The sequence below is a fragment of the Mauremys mutica genome, chromosome 14 (genome assembly GCF_020497125.1).
Source record: "Mauremys mutica isolate MM-2020 ecotype Southern chromosome 14, ASM2049712v1, whole genome shotgun sequence".
Classification (NCBI taxonomy): domain Eukaryota; kingdom Metazoa; phylum Chordata; order Testudines; family Geoemydidae; genus Mauremys; species Mauremys mutica.
The window spans coordinates 3,207,734-3,223,885 of NC_059085.1; positions in this window are offsets into that span (position 1 = coordinate 3,207,734).

A 16,152-nucleotide genomic window follows, 5' to 3' on the forward strand; every position below is an offset into this window, starting at 1 on the left:
AATCATAGAATATCAGGGTTGGAAGGGACCTTAGGAGGTCATCTAATCCAGCTCAAAGCAGGACCCAAGCCCCAGACAGATTTTTGTCCCAGATCCCGAAATGGCTCCCTCAAGGATTGAGCTCACAACCCTGGGTTTAGGAGGCCAATGCTCAAACCACTAAGCTATCCCTCCCTGCTAACACTTAAAAACATTTAAGGATGGAGATTTCACCACCTCCCTAGGTAACCCATTCCAGTGCTTCACCACCCTCCTAGTGAAAAAGTTTTTCCTAATATCCAACCAAAACCTCCCCCACTGCAACTTGGGACCATTGCTCCTTATTCTGTTATCTGCCACCACTGAGAACAATCTAGATCCATCCTCTTTGGAACCCTCCTTCAGGTAGTTGAAAGCAGCTGTCAAATCCCCCCCTCATTCTTCTCTTCTGCAGACTAAACTATCCCAGTTCCCTCAGCCTCTCCTCATAAGTCGTGTGCTCCAGCCCCCTAATCATTTTTGTTGCCCTCTGCTGGACTCTCTCCAATTTTTCCACATCCTTCTTGTAGTGTGGGGCCCAAAACTGGACACGGTACTCCAGATGAGGCCTCACCAATGTCGAATAGAGGGGAATGATCACATCCCTCGATCTGCTGGCAATGCCCCTACTTATACAGACCAAAATGCTATTAGCCTTCTTGGCAACAAGGGCACACTGTTGATTCACACAGCTTCTCGTCCACCGTAACCCCTAGGTCCTTTTCTGCAGAACTGCTGCCTAGCCATTCAGTCCCTAGTCTGTAGCAGTGCATGGGATTCTTCTGTCCTAAGTGCAGGACTCTGCACTTGTCCTTGTTGAACCTCATCAGATTTCTTTTGGCCCAATCCTCTAATCTGTCTAGGTCCCTCTGTATCTTATCCCTACCCTCCAGCGTATCTACCATTCCTCCCAGTTTAGTGTCATCTGCAAACTTGCTGAGAGTGCAGTTCACGCCATCCTCCAGATCGTTAATGGAGACGTTGAACAAAACCGGCCCCAGGACGGACCCTTGGGGCACTGAAACTGGCTGCCAACTAGACATGGAGCCGTTGATCACTAAAGTGGAAAGTGCCTGCCTCTTAAATTGATTCAGAGTGAAATAGTTCATGACCTTGACTGCAAAGGCTAACAAGGGCAGATTAGATGGCAGCACTTGGCTGCCGTGAACAGAGCAGGTGCAGTACCTGCCTCTGAGCAGGGGAAGCACAGAAGGAACATTGCCCATAACTCTCCATTTTCCAACCCTTCCCTGACTCTCCTTGGGCTGTGTGTTCCCATGACACCAGCTGAGTCCTCGCTGGGCTGCCGCCTCTGCTGCATCATCCAAGTGGACGCTTCGTAACCAGCCCGGCTTGATTGATCCCCTGGAGTCCGAAAGGCCTTTTCCGCATGCATAGGTTAGCCATAGGCAGGCAAACCCCTGCTGAAGCCTTGGCTGCCCTGGGGCTGAGAGACCCTCTATTCAGACTCCCCCATGAGCCTTCTTAGTGCTTCCACTTTAGTGTGTCTGACTCTCTCCCCCAGATGTGCAGGGTGGCAGTGTCTACAGCTGTGAGCTGTGTGTGAGAGCCTTCTCCTCCCACACCGTCCTGCTGTACCACTATCGAACCCTTCACCAGCTGCAGGCGTGGGACCTCAGCACATGGGGTGGCACCGCTGCCAGTCCAGCCTCGCCTGCTGGCCCTGAGACGGTGCCGGGCCCTGAGATCCCAGACAACGAGCCAGCTGATCCAGGCATGGACGTTCATTTCATCCTGACCACAGAGACTGTCAAGGGGAGAACATTTGATTATGGACGGATGGTCTTAAAGTGCCTGCACTGTGCCCAGAAGTATTACTCCAAGGAGGGGCTTGTTGACCACGTGCATGCCATGCACCTTGGTCCTGAAGGCCACACTCCTCAAACACATGAGGGTGCATGATGCAGAGCGGCCCTATGGCTGCAGCTTCCCACGCTGTGGCTGGAGGTTTAAGGTAAGGGCGTAGATCCCCACCCAGTGCCTGCGAGAGGCGGTGGGGGAGGGGAGGGGAGGGCTGCTTCTCCCCTGGAGCCCTTGCAGCCATTTGGGGAACAGCAGGGAAGCTCCAGGCAGCATGTGGAGGCCCAAGGCCATATGGTCTCACTTTTCCATTGCTGATGGCCACTCCAAACCTCCTTTATGTCCATGGGGGTTGAGAGGGGAATCTCCAAGCCTCCTGCATCTTGAGGTCTCCCCAGGTCCACAGCTGCCCACTCTGAGGCACTTTCCTGCTAGTTGAGGTGTTCTGGGACCATTGCTGGCAAGGTGGATGGCTTGTGGCCCAGCCAGGCTGCATTTCTCACCTACTTTCACCCGTTTGTGCCCCATGGGGCACTATCACTCTTGCCTGGGAGCTCCCTGATCTCATCCACCTGGTGAAGTGAGCTCCCTCTCTGCTTATCCCCATCCCTCTGTGTTGCAGCAGCAGGCTCCGGACAAAGCGGAGCACTGTTCATACCCCCTGCGTCCAGTAGATGGACGGATGGTGTGGGTCACTGCCTCCTTCCTCCCTGCCCTTGCAGAGCTGAGAGTACCCCGCTCTGGGGGCGCAGGAGCAAAGGGCTGAGGGATGGAGCTGCTGTAGAGCATCTTCGCCCTTCAGAACCAGCACTGAGCTGGGAACTCTTGGCCTGGCGCAGGCATCTGGGAGAAGGCTAAAGCTGCACACCCAGGCACTCTGGGGTAGCGGAAGTGGGTGATGCACCCCGGGGTTCTCACAGCCACTGCCAATCCAGGCACTCACCTGTCCTGCTCCAAAGAACGTGATTTCCGAGAGAGAGAGACAGGCAGGCTGCGGGGAGAGGAGGCTCAAACAGGCAGGGCTTGGAACTCCCCTTCAGTGGCAGCCAGGAGACTCTGGATTGGGGTAGACAAGGCAGGAAGCTCCGTCCTTCTCCCAGCAGCTGATGATGGAGGGAGAGATTCTGGTTTGGCAGCTATAGATGTTTGAGGATCCAACACCCTTGCTAGAAATTCTAGCTCCCTCTGCCTTTCCTGCTATGGGTTGGGGGGGGGGGGGCTGGGCTTCTCCTCAGCACGTTACCCAGCCCTCCTCTCTGTGCACCTCCAGCTAGTAGGTGTTGGGTAAACGCTTGCAGCCCTAGTAGGAGCTGTGGTTGAATGAGTTCGAGGGTATTTTGCAGTTAGGATGGTTTTCGCTCTAGCTGGGACCGTGCTAATCCTACTCCTTCTCTGGTGAAGACAGAGGGCAGCAGAGGTAAGGGACTCCCCAGCAGGCTGAGTGCTGGCTCCATCCCAGCTGCCTGACATTCAGAGCCTCGGACAACCTAGGCAGTACAAGCCAAGCTCCCGGGTCTTCGGGGGTGCAGGCTAGTAACCAGATAACTGCAGCCTGACACGGCCCGCAGCTCCTAGTCCAACTAATGGCAAGGAAAGAGCCCCTTTCTCACGGCAATAGGGAATTATCCTGGGATATTTGGGGCCTCACCTCCTAGCATCTCTGGAGACTGAAGCCCTCTGCCTACAGAACAGGGATGGCATGGCCCGTAGCAGTGCCAACCTCCCTAGGGTTGCTCTTCCCTCTGCCACCGTGCTCCAGCTCTGATGTAGAGTTACTGCCTTTAGTGCACAGGTGGAAGTTCAGCTCCGTCTGTCCTAGGCCTCTGTATCTGGGCTGCCCACAAAGTGGCCTGTTGGGTGCTGCTTTGGGTCGTGTGGGCCCAGCACTCAATTCACACAGGCCACCAGCCGCTAGCAGAGGACAGTAGTGGCTTATCTAAGCTGGATTCACACTAGCCACCTAGAGGTGAAAAGCTCCAAATCCATCACCCTGTCCTGCACAAGGAGACCCCTGGGTCTCTTCAGTTTGAAGGCAGTGTCCATCCCCTATTGATCAGCCCAGGTGCTGGCACCCTGCCCCTGCTGTTCGGAGTGAGGACACAGCTCCTCCTTACTCGGGAGCTGAGGAGCAATGGCTGCTGCAGCTGCTTTTGTCCTAATGCATCACATCTGCCTTTTGCCTGCAGAGTGAGGTGCTGCTGAGAGCGCATCTGCAAGCCCACATCACTCCAGGGCAGTTTGAATGCCCCTCCTGTGGCTACGCCTTCCGCCACAAGCATCACTTGCAGCACCACCAAGCCAGAATGCATTCCAGCAGGGCGAAGAAACCAGATGTTCCACCAGTGGCACAGCTCAGGTGAGATGCTGCCTGCCTTGAAAGGACTGAGCCTTGAGTCTGATCAACTGTCACTAATTCCTAAGCTGCAGAAGCAGCTTCCCTAGAAAACTAAGCATGCTCCTTCTCCCTCCCCGGGGAAGGCTGCGCCGTCCTCGCTCACACAATAATGCAGACCTAGCTGCATTGCATAGACAGTGAACAGCCAATGGCTCTGATCCCATCTTCACCCAGAACAAAAGCTGCAGCTCAGACCTAGAGCCTTCTCCACTTGGGTTTAATGCTCTGCGCATGCTGCTTTGTTCTCTATGCTACTTCCCAGCCATTCTCTGGGCTCCGTGCACCTGCGGAGCCTTGGCATTAGCCTTTCAATAAACAGCATCGTAGTAGCGGCTGGAATTCTGCTTGCTGCCGTGGTGAGATTCCATCTGCAGTGGGACGCCTGGTGCCCACCAGGGCCCAGTCACGTCCAAGGGCGTGTTGAAGCTACTGCTGATGTCAGAAGCAGACCCTTTGCGTGCCATTGACCTTGTAATAGCGGGGCTCATGACTTCTTCAGGTTTAAGTGTGTGTGTAAAAGTGGGGAGAACTCCTGCTTGTGGGGCCCTGGAACAACATCTTAGTCTGGTGGATGATGGTTTAGAAGCCTCCTGCTGTTATCCAGAGGGCAAGCTGCTCCTCAGCGGAGCTTCCTTATAGAGACCATCCACTCTGGGGCCCATCTGGCTATTGGTGAGCACTCAGCCACTCTGCTTCACTTAGGGCAGGTCTACACTAAGAATGGGGGTCGAACTAGGGTACGCAAATTCAGCTACGTGAATAGCGTAGCTGAATTCGAACTACCCTAGTTCGAACTACGTACCCGTCCAGACGCCGCGGAACCGAACTCCGCGGCTCCAAGGTCGACTCTGCTAACTCCAGCTGCCGAGGTGGAGTACCGGAGTTCGAACTAGCGCTTCCGGAGTTCGAACTATCGCGTCTAGATCAGACGCGATAGTTCGAACTCCGGAAAGTCGAACTCACCGCGTCGACCCGCGCGGTAAGTGTAGACTAGCCCTTAGAGGTGTCCTCTGAGCAGGCCCAGCTACATTAAAATGCTGGAGCTGTGTTTGAGACCCCCCCTCCCTCCCAAATGGCGCCCTACTAGATTGGTTGTGACCCCGGTTGGCAGGCTCGGGGAACTGGGGCCATGCCTAAGGCCAGGCTCTCCCTGCCCTCTAGTAAAGGTTGCTTCGAACACGTCACTGTGCATTGGCTGTCCAGTTCAGGCTTGTCTAGAGGGGGCCAAGGCTGGTCTGGTGAGGTTCATCTATGTTTTCAAACATAGCTCTGTCCATGGTGAGCACAGGACCCACCAGCCGGTGGCCATGCGGCAAGTTCTTTCATGTCAGTCCCAGTATGGGTCGCTAACTTGCTGGCTAGGCTTTCCTTGGGCTCATCTGGAGCATGTCCATCCCTGTGGAGGACCAGCTTGTCAGGGAGTCCTGGAGACAGGAGATAATTTCCTGCTTAGCTCTCGCTCAGGAATGTATCGAGGCAGAGTGAGGGACAAGAGGCCTGCTAAGGAAATGCACGAAGCTTGCTAACAGCAGCTGTGTGGTAGCTGGCGGGGAGACCCCTCTGAGAAGGCAGCACTCTGCACCCAGGGAGCCCAGGGTGGGATTGTGCCCTGGCTCGGGTTTGCTACATCTGCCTCGTGGCATCACCAGGGCACTCAGATTGCGGTGTTAAGGCTCCCAGAGGAGAACTGGCTGTCTCAGCGCCTGCAGATCCATTCCACTGGCTCCCTGATTTGGCCACTGATGTCTGCAGTCAGGGCCATCCATTGGCCTCATGCTGAGCCACCCAGCTCCTGGTGAGAGGGAATCAATGAGATGCTGCTAACGGCCTCTTGTAGGGCATGCTTGGGATCTCTAGGGAAATGTTCCAGAAATGACAGTGCTGGTTCTTTGGGGCCACTGCTGCCTAGCCAGGCTCAGAGCACAGGGGCTGTACGCCCAGCTAGAAGGGAGAGCCAGCTTAGTTTATCTCCTAGTCCTCTAACGCTGCTGTCATCTGGCTGTGTTGTCACCAACGTGCTGCTGTAACTGAGGATGGCAGCTCAGATAGCCACAGCTCAAAGAGAGGCCGCTGGCTGTGCCTCTCCAATTGTTTCAGAGGGTACAGTGAAATCCTAGAGGAGCCTGGGGACCGAAAGAGATCCCTGCCGTGTCTATGGAGAGGGAAGGGGGTGCTGACAGAGCCCTTCCACTCAGGCGCAAAGGCAGACTCAGCCTGTTGCATGTGTCTGTCTCCTGGCTGTGTGCCGAAAAGTAATTCTGGTAGAAACATAGAATATCAGGGTTGGAAGGGACATCAGGAGGTCATCTTGTCCAACCCCCTGCTCAAAGCAGGACCAATTCCCAACTAAATCATCCCAGCCAGGGCTTTGTCAAGACTGACCTTAGAAACCTCTAAGGAAGGAAATTCCACCACCTCCCTAGGTTAACCCATTCCAGTGCCTCACCATTCTCCTAATGAAAAAGTTTTTCCTAATATCCAACCAAAACCTCCCCTACTGCAACTTGAGACCATTACTCCTTGTTCTGTCATCTGCCACCACTGAGAATAGTCTAGACCCATCCTCTTTGGAACCCCCTTTCAGGTAGTTGAAAGCAGCTATCAAATCCCCCCTCATTCTTCTCTTCTGCCGACTAAACAATCCCAGTTCCCTCAGCCTCTCCTTGTAAGTCATGTGCTCCAGCCCCCTAATCATTTTTTTTGCCCTCCGCTGGACTCTTTCCAATTTTTCCACATCCTTCTTGTAGTGTGGGGCCCAAAACTGGACACAGTACTCCAGATGAGGCCTCACCAATGTCGAATAGGGGGGAGTGATCACTTTCCTTGATCTGCTGGCAATGCCACTACTTATACAGGCCAAAATGCCATTAGCCTTCTTGGCAACAAGGACACACTGTTGACTCTTATCCAGATTCTTGTCCACTGTAACCCCTAGGTCCTTTGCTGCAGAACTGCTGCCCAGCCATTCGGTCCCTAGTCTGTAACAGTGAATGGGATTCTTCCATCCTAAGTGTAGGACTCTGCACTTGTCCTTGTTGAACCTCATCAGGTTTCTTTTGGCCCAATCCTCTAATCTGTCTAGGTCCCTCTGTATCCTATCCCTACCCCCCAGTGTTTCTACCACTCCTCCCAGTTTAGTGTCATCTGCAAACTTGCTGAGAGTGCAGTCCATGCCATCCTCCAGATCATTAATGAATGCCCCACTTCTGCCCTGCCAATGTCTGTGCCCAGGCTGGCAGTGCTGACTCCGGCTAGCACAACTCAGCCTGTGGGGGGAGAGGGATTATATTCCTCCCTGCGTATTCCCATAACAGAGGCTCTACACACCTGGCCTGTCTGTTTTAGCACTGCGGAGCCAATGCAGCTGCAGGCAGAACACAGGAACTACCAGACTGGATCAGAGCCAAGGGCCAGACATTTAGTGCAGTGTCCTGCCTCCAGTAGAGTCTGGTGCATCAGAGGAAGGTGTAAGAACCCAGCAGTAGTAGATGTGGGATAATCTGCCCCCACATTAGGTCTCATCCTGATCTCTCTAGGGAGGTTGGATTAAGCCCTGAAGCATGAAGCTTAACATCCTTTCCCACGTTTGTTTGCATAAGTATGATCACTCTGACTGGTCTTGTTATCCCTGTAAATAGCCACTCCCTTTTGGAATCTTGCTAATTTCATGCCATGATTCAGTTTCATCATCCAACTACATGTGCTTGTGTGAAATAATATTTCCTGTTCTCCATTCTGAATTTTGCTGCCTTTTAATTTAATCCACTGTCCCCTGGGCCTTGTTTTATGTAACAGGGAGAAAAGACCTTCTCCAGACTGTTTGTTATAGGCAGGGCTGGTAGCCTCACCTGTTACGGTGGCCTGACACTTCCCAGGAGAAGACCCCTCCCGGTTGCTTATAACTTTGCCAACTATAATTTGGGCTGGAATTTTCCATGCTGGGTGTCTGCCTCCGGCAGAATTCTTTTGGAAAATGTCAGCCAAAACATTTTGACCATTTTGGAGAGCAAGACTAGGGGAGAATAGGTTGTTTTCCCTGTTTTGGTGACTTTTTCTTTCAGATGCTCTGGTGCCTCCGTGCTCTGGAGCAGGGACTTCACATTCGGCAGGAGGGTGACCTTTGTGTTTGGGATGTGCCTCTTGGCATCCCCATGAAAATCCATCCAAATCTGGTCAAGTTATAAAACTGAAACAATTGCAATATGCACAAGTTAGAGATTTGCTAGTTCTTAACAGCTAAAATCTCTGAAGAGGCTGAGCAGGACTTTCCCTCCATTGCAGTTCCTGGCTGCTGTAGGCTGTGTTTGGTCCAGGTCTGGGCACAAGAACTGAGAGCAAGGAGCCTGTCTCCTTTCTGTGCTCCATGCTCCCCTTTGCTTTCAGCGCTTCCCCGGAAGGAACCAGGCAGCATGGAGGAGGAAGCTGCCTGAGCCTAATGCAGAAAGGTCAGGAATTGGATCGAGAAAACAGTGGAGTAAAGTGGGACAAAGAGCCTGAGCGGGGACTGAGAATGGAGGCCTGGGTAGAACAGGGAAACCGGGAGTTGGGCTGGGGAAGACTGAGATTGGCTAAGCAAGGAGATTGGGAGCCTGTGAGGTGGGAGGAAGGGAGGCAGATCTGGGGAGTATGCAGGTGCAGGGAGAGATCTGGCACTGGATAAAAGAGACTGGAAGAAGGAGTTGAGTATATGAGGACACTGAGGTTGGATGAGGATGGGAAACATGGGTGTGGGGGAAACTGGAGGCAAGCGGGGAGGAGACAGATTGGATGAGGAGTTAGGAGTGGGGGGACTGGGACAGGGAGAGATCGGGAGACTGGGACTGGGATGAGAAGCTTGAGGAGTGGGGATTGGGACTGGAACAAGGAGCCGGGGTGGGTAAGATACAGGATGAAGACAGGGACGAGTTGGAGGGGATGGGACAGAAGGGGTCAAGCTTGGAGCAAATGGGCAGAAGTTTGTGCCCACTAGATCGCATTCCCCTTCTCGTAGTCCCCGCCCTGGGTGTGGTAGATAGAGAGTATATTTCCTCTTCATTGGAGAGGTGACTGATCATTGCCTAAGCACCAGGCCTCTGTCATCAATTCCGGCAGCTGTCAGCACCTCAGTGATTGGGGCACTTGATGAAGTTTCACCCCACAATGGATGCAACCAAATTTAAGCTCCGTCCCAGCAGCTCAGGTGGAAGAGCAGGGCTGAGCAGTGCGGCCGTGGCTGAGGCTGTTCTGTAGTGCCTTGGTGAAGATCTGTAACCGGAGCCACGCTGATGCTCTCCAGTTACTGGCCTGCCCTGTAACTATCTCACAGGAGCATGCAGCTACATACCCACCTCCTGCATCTTTCATGAACTCCAGTGACTTGAGCCTGAGCCTTGCCTGTGCCACAGAGCCCCCCTCGAACTCTGGAGAAGAGCAGCTGAATTGGCTCTGGGCCCAGAGCACTTGTTGCGGCGTGGATTGATTGGAAATCAAGGCCTTTTAAATCACTGATGTTACTCAACCTTTCTATTTGTTCTTCACTTATTTTCTAAAGAGAGGTGCTTTCTCATTACAATTAAATAGAGCTTTGCACTGGCTTTGGTACATTTTTTGCTACCTAGGAGGGCTCAGTATAACTATACACATTTATTTAAGAAATGATCTAGATTAATATTTTCACATTCTTATTGTACATCTTTAATATGTTAGAAAATGGTGAATGAGATGTTGCTTATTTACTAGATAATCAGCTGTTTGGTCATAGTTTGTGTCAAGCTGCATTAGGATGGCAACTGGAATTTAATGAAACCCACAAAACAGGATATAGCATTTATTAACCAAAACAACCTTAAATGTGTTGGGTACATAAAGCTCTCTTATCAAAACGTGGTCACGTTTACACCTAAATAATTGACTAAACAGAGGGATTAACTGAAGTCAGTGAATTAAATTGATTTCAGTTGTTTGCAGTGTTATAGCCATGTTGGTCCCCGGATATGAGAGAGAGAGAAGGTAAGTGAGACAGTGTCTTTTATTGGTCCGATTTGTGTTGGTGGAAGGTACATGCTTTCGAGCTACACAGAGCTCAGATTGGTCCAATAAAAGATGATCCCTCACCTACGTTGGCTCTTGGATTATTTCAATTCAGCCTGGGGCAATTTTCAAATATGCTTATGTAGAAGTGACTGGAGCTTAAGTTCCTAGTCTGTCAAGTTTCTTGAAAAGGAGACGGTCTCCTGACTTCCTTACCGTTGGGCCATATTTATAAAACGGCCTTAATAGTTATCCCCACCATCACCACCCTGGGGTTGTTCTTTGTTCAGAAAAGCAGACTTTAACTCCTGTGTTTTTGAGAGAGGCTCATGGATTCAGCATATTTATTTTTATTTAAATGTTTTCCGGAGTTGTAATAAGTTTAGGCTTTAACATGTTTTCTATTAAATTCAGATTTCATTTGAAACAGTTTTATTTTTTTAAAAGAAAAAAACTTTTAAAATAACATACAAAAATCCCCTGTAAATCAGTAAAATCATCGGACGGTATCAACCTAGCTTGTTGTTTCAAAGGACCGTTCCCAGCAGGCCGTGTGTGGGACGCTGGCCGCCCTGCTGGCCTTCAGTAAGATGCTCTTGCGTTGGCTTGGGGAGTTTGAGGAGCTCTTTCCTCCACTGGGAGCTGGGAGGAGCTCAGCGTGGTCAGCACTCCAGGTGCTTGAGGGAGCTGGGAGGGATGACTACACTGCTTGTTCCTAATGTCGTGCCATAAATGGCCCTGCCTGGAGCAGATCCCTGACCCGCACAGCTGTCTGAGATAGGCCAGGAGCAGCAGGTGGTGACGATGCGGGGGGGCTGGGAGACTGAAGGTGAAGGCAGTAAGATCATGCGGGCACCAAGGTGACTGGTTCCTATGGGTCTTTGGGGTTCCTATGTCCTGGAGCGGCTGGTCCCAGCTGCTCAGAGTTTTTTCTGTTGGGGGTCTTTGGGGAAGCGAGACTATTTTTGGTAGCACAAAGAAGAAAGTGAGTATGAAGGGGAGGGATAGCTCAGTGGTTTGAGCATTGGCCTGCTAAACCCGGGGTTGTGAGTTCAATCCTTGAGGGGGCCATTTGGGGCAGAAATCTGTCTGGGGATTGGTCCTGCTTTTAGCAGGGGGTTGGACTAGATACCTCCTGAGGTCCCTTCCAACCCTGAGATTCTATGAGGGACCTAGCATGGGAGCCCCTAGATTAGGTGCTTGGAATAGAGCCTTCCAGATTGTAGGGCTCAAGCGTACAGGCTGCACACGGCTCTTACTTTGGTTTTGTCTACACTAGGGCAGTTTGTGGGACCTTTTCTGTACCGGTACAGCTCCACCAGGGGAATTGCTGGGCAACAATGGAAGCTGTAGTGTAGACAGTGTCCAGGGTTAGACAACATGCTGGTGAAACTGCCTGAGCCCCCTTGCAATTTTCCATTCTCCTTCCTCCCCAGCAACTAGCCCTCTGTTAAGGTCACCTTTTTTACACCTACCTGTGGGGTTTTGTCCCTTGCCCCTTCACCTTGTAATGCCCTCTTCACTTTAGCTTGTTAAGATCCCATGCTTCCTGGGCACGCTTGCCAGCCGCCCATACTCTGAGATTCCTGCAGGGTGCTGTGCAGACAGGCTGTTTCTTATTTGGGCTGTCTCTGTCTGCAGGCGCACACAGCAGGGAGATTTGGGAACAGAGCCCAGCGCGTGCCCTCTCAGGAGAGCAGAGAGCAGGATGCAAGCCTCCAAAATACAAGATCCTCCTGCAATGTTAGCTGCAGTGTTGGCTTGAGAGGACAGTTCCCTCTGGCCTGGGTGCGAGGCACCAAGTACCTGTTGCTCACTGGGGCTGGGTGCAGAAGCAGGGTTGACAAATGGACTCTTTCCAGGTATGCGGGGTCTGTACTGAAGGGAAGCTGACTCATTGGAATTACTGTCCCGTTAAAAGGCATCTGGGACTGTGGCCAGCAGCATCCAGTAATGCTAATAAACCTCGTTAGTTTCTGTTGGAGATGACTTGTATTCCTTCTGAAGGGCACAGAGTGGCCTGCGGGTTAATACGTGAGCTGCAGACTCTGATCCCAGTTTATCTTGGACCATGAGTGCAGGTGAGATTCGGGCCCAGTCCGTCCCTAGCAGTCACTCACCCATCTCTCCGAGCCACCTTGCCTGGTTGGCCCTGGGGCTTTACAGCAGCGGACACTAGCCAGCACAGGGCATGCCGTGTGTGTCTGTGTGGGGCTCGGTGTATGTCCTGGGGGCTTGGCACAAGGGGCACAAGGACAGGGAATTTCTAGACAGTGTTAGTGCATCCATGGTACATGCCAATACTCTGAGCTCTTCCGTGCAGACTGGGTACCAGCATAAACCTTATGAGCCCCGGCTCAAGTTACTGCCTTAGAAACCAGCCTCTCCCGGGAGGGGAGCCCAGGGTCTCAGCCTTGCCTCTGCCCAGAATGAAAGCTTTCCGGCTATGTCAGGCGCAGAGTGCGTACTAGCCAAAGTCTGACCCGAGGCCACCTAGACCAGTGGCCAGCACCAGCTGCTTCAGAGGGAGGTATGAGAACCCCACAGGACCAGTTCCAGGATGACCTGCCCCCCAAGGGCCAGAGTTTGGCTTGTGCCCTGCAGCAGGGCGCTGTAGAGCCCTTGTGTAATCCTTGGGTTTTTTTCAGTCTTCCCTGGAACTAAGTGGGAATCCACTGTAATATTTTTATGATGCTGGTGTGTGCCTCAGTTTCCCTCTGCACTTTGCATGGCTGCCTCGTGGAATCTGCTCTTGGGGCAGTACAGGACATGAGGGGTGGGTGTCCCCTTGCTGTCTGGGCCGCAGCCAATAGGACCAATAAGGAACTGTCAGAAACCCACTGTATCGATGCAGACCCCTGAAGAGACAATAGAAAGCCCCAATGCCCCAAACCATTGACACCTTGGAAACAACAACTGAGGGGAAGGAGGTTCCCGCCCCCGCCCCCAGCAGGGAGGTTGAGCAGAGAGCAGCTCAAGACCGAAGGAGTTCTGGAGGAAGCTGTCTCTCTCTCCTGAGCCTCCTTCCAGCTCAGAGCAACAGAGCCAAAGCTGCAATCCCACTGTGTTGGCTTGGCCCTAACGGACTGTGCTTTAACCTTCACTTCTCTGTGCTAGCCCAAGGCCTTCCCGGCCTGTGTCCCAGCTGACTAATAAACCCTGCTGTGTTTGGGGTACTTCCCTGGCTGTGTCAGTCCCTGAAGAGCAAACGCGTCTCTGCTCAGGGCCTGACTTGCAGGGCAGAGCTTGGGATATGAAGCAGGAGGGCCGGAGCCCAGAGGCTCAGGCTAGGAGGTGAAGGAAGAGTGGGGCTGCTTGGGGGGGGCACTGGCACTCTGCAGGGGACCCTGGAGCATAGCTCTGATGGAGGGGATCCAGGGCAGTTTGAATCCTGCTGTGCTTTTTGATTCAAAGTGTTGGGCTCCCAGTCTGTTCGGCTGGGCCTGCAGCAACTTGTAATGTACCGAGCCCCGCCCCCAAAAGGCGATGTGGCAGTGACCCCTCTACCTGGCCAAGGAACAGCATGGCCAGCATCCAGCTGGAGCCCTGGCCAGATGGCTGGGTTGGAGTCCTTGGGGCACCCAGAACTGTGATCTCTCAATATAGCACCGTTGTAGGGCCCTGCCAGCAGCCGAGGCTAGCTGTACTTGTCTGGGTGGGATCCCACACCGGCCTGATCCTGGGGGTTGGTCCTGAAACCCCACAAAGGAAGGTGGCAGGGAGTTGGGGGGTGTAGGAATTCCCTTCCTGATCCTACATCTAGCAGTCACCTCGGCCCTGAGCACACGAATTTCCAGGGTGCTGTGTCCACTTCCCTTTGGCTGCCGAGCCTTTGGGCCTTGTCCTTTTCTCCTGCCATCCCATAGCATGGCTTACGCTGGCACCTCCTCCTGGGGGGAATCCCAATGCAGACACGCCTGCCTGCCACATGTGGGAGGTCAGCGTTTAACTAAGACACCTGTTCAAATAGCTCCAGCGCCACATCCACCCTGCAGGACCTGCCCCCTGGGAGCTTTACTCCAGGCTCTGCCAGAGCTTGGCTTAGTTAGCAGCTCTTCTCTGTGAGGTCAGGGCCGCAACGCCAGAGGCAGGCCCTGGGGGAAGAGTACGCGAGGCAGACAGCTGGCAGGGGAAAGGGAAACTGGGTTGGGACCACCGGGCTCTCATCGTGACCACGTTATTTACAAGACTCTTCATGCAGCCTATTGGCCTTTCCACTTCTGCCCCCACATGTTCGCTGGGTCCCAGGGAATTCCCCACCCAGCCGCCTCAGTCGCTTGTTCACATATGACTGCCAGCTGTTCCTGCGTCACTCTGCCCATGGCCTGACTCTGCCCCATCCAGCTGCTGATCTCAGAGCTGTTGATGACCTTAATGAATTTGCCTTTGCACCCCCTCACAAGTCTTTCAGTTTTGTTCAATATTTACACCTGGGGAAACTGAGGCACAGTATGAGTAAGGCTGAGATTTTCAAAGGAGTCCAAGGGAGTTGGGCACCTAATTCCCTTAGGCTTTTTTTGAAAATCTCTGCCTCGGTGGCTTGCCCAAGATTGCAGTCAGTGACAGAGCCAGGGCTCTGGGCCAGAGTTTGTTGGTCAGTGTGTGTGCATGGGTCCTGGGACCGGGCATGTGCCAGTGAGCGGAAATCAAACTGGGCACATGCACTTTCCTTTGCAGTAACCAAGAGGGCAGCCAAGTTTGGTCGCTGTGAGAGTAGCGGAGTGAGCAAAAAGCTGGGGCAAGCAGTGAGTTACCCGCTGCAGTGACTGACTGGGCACGTCTCCGCCAGCCCTCCCTAGACCACTGTGCGGTGTCATCCTGCTGCTCGGGAGCCAGGGCTTTGCAGGGCGGGACTGAGGGGGAATGGCTGGGCTGGGATAACCAAGGAGCCTGCAGGGCAGGAGCAGCGGTGTAGGGGGAGAACAGGAATGGAATAGCTGGAATGGCTGCAGGGCAGGAGCAGGGGGGAGATTAGGGCTGGGGATTGCAGAGGCGTATGGGGGGTGAATTAGGGGAGCACTTGCGGAGCTGTGAGCATTGGCAGAAACTGGCCCCTCTCCCTGCACTAGCTCAGTGTAATTCGGCCGCTGGTTAGGCAGGGTCACCAGCTAACGAGTGTTGAGCACTCCTCGGCCTCCCGCCTGTCCCGTCCATGCAGTTTAGCTGCTGCCCCCTGCCCGCACCAGGTGAACGTCGCTCTGCGGTAAGCACAGGCCACACCCACAGTGTAGCAGTGTCCCCTTTATTTGCCGGGCTGATCAGTGGGAGGGAGCAGCAGCTCAGTTTGCCCTTTGAGCCCCAGGCCTGGAGCCCTGCGCTGCTCCTGCACTGGCCACCCTTGGGCTCGGAGAAGAGACCCTGCCTCATGGCAGGAATTCAAAGCCTTGTTTTATGAATCACTAGTGGAGCCCAGCCCTTGAGTGGCGCAGCCACAGGCAGGGCAGGGCCATGGGTCAGCGCAGGGAGGCTGAGATGGCTCCGGCGGGAGGACTCCTGCTAACCCAAGGCTGGAGTCCAGCCATACTAGGGGAGTTGTGCTCTGGTGACAAAGCTACGGGCATGGGGCTCCCAGGCTGCAGGTGATGGGGGTGACCCAGCAATGCCTGCCCAGCACCAGCTAGTGATGCAAAATCAAGGACATTCCCCAGGGTGGGGGAGGTTTGCAGCTTGGGGATTGTGGGGGGATTCCATTTTTAGAGGGTTGTCCTTGTGCCAGCATGGCAGTGGGGACGGGTGATGCCTGTGAGCACTGCCAGAGAGTGGCCAGGGAGCAGGGTGACTGGCCCAAGGAAGGACGCACCCTGCGGCTGGGCCAGCTGGAGTGCCCCATATCCATAGCTAAGTGGGGCCCTTGCTGGGCATGTCATTGCTCTGCTGCTGCCAGGCTCCCAAGGGGGACATGGCTACGC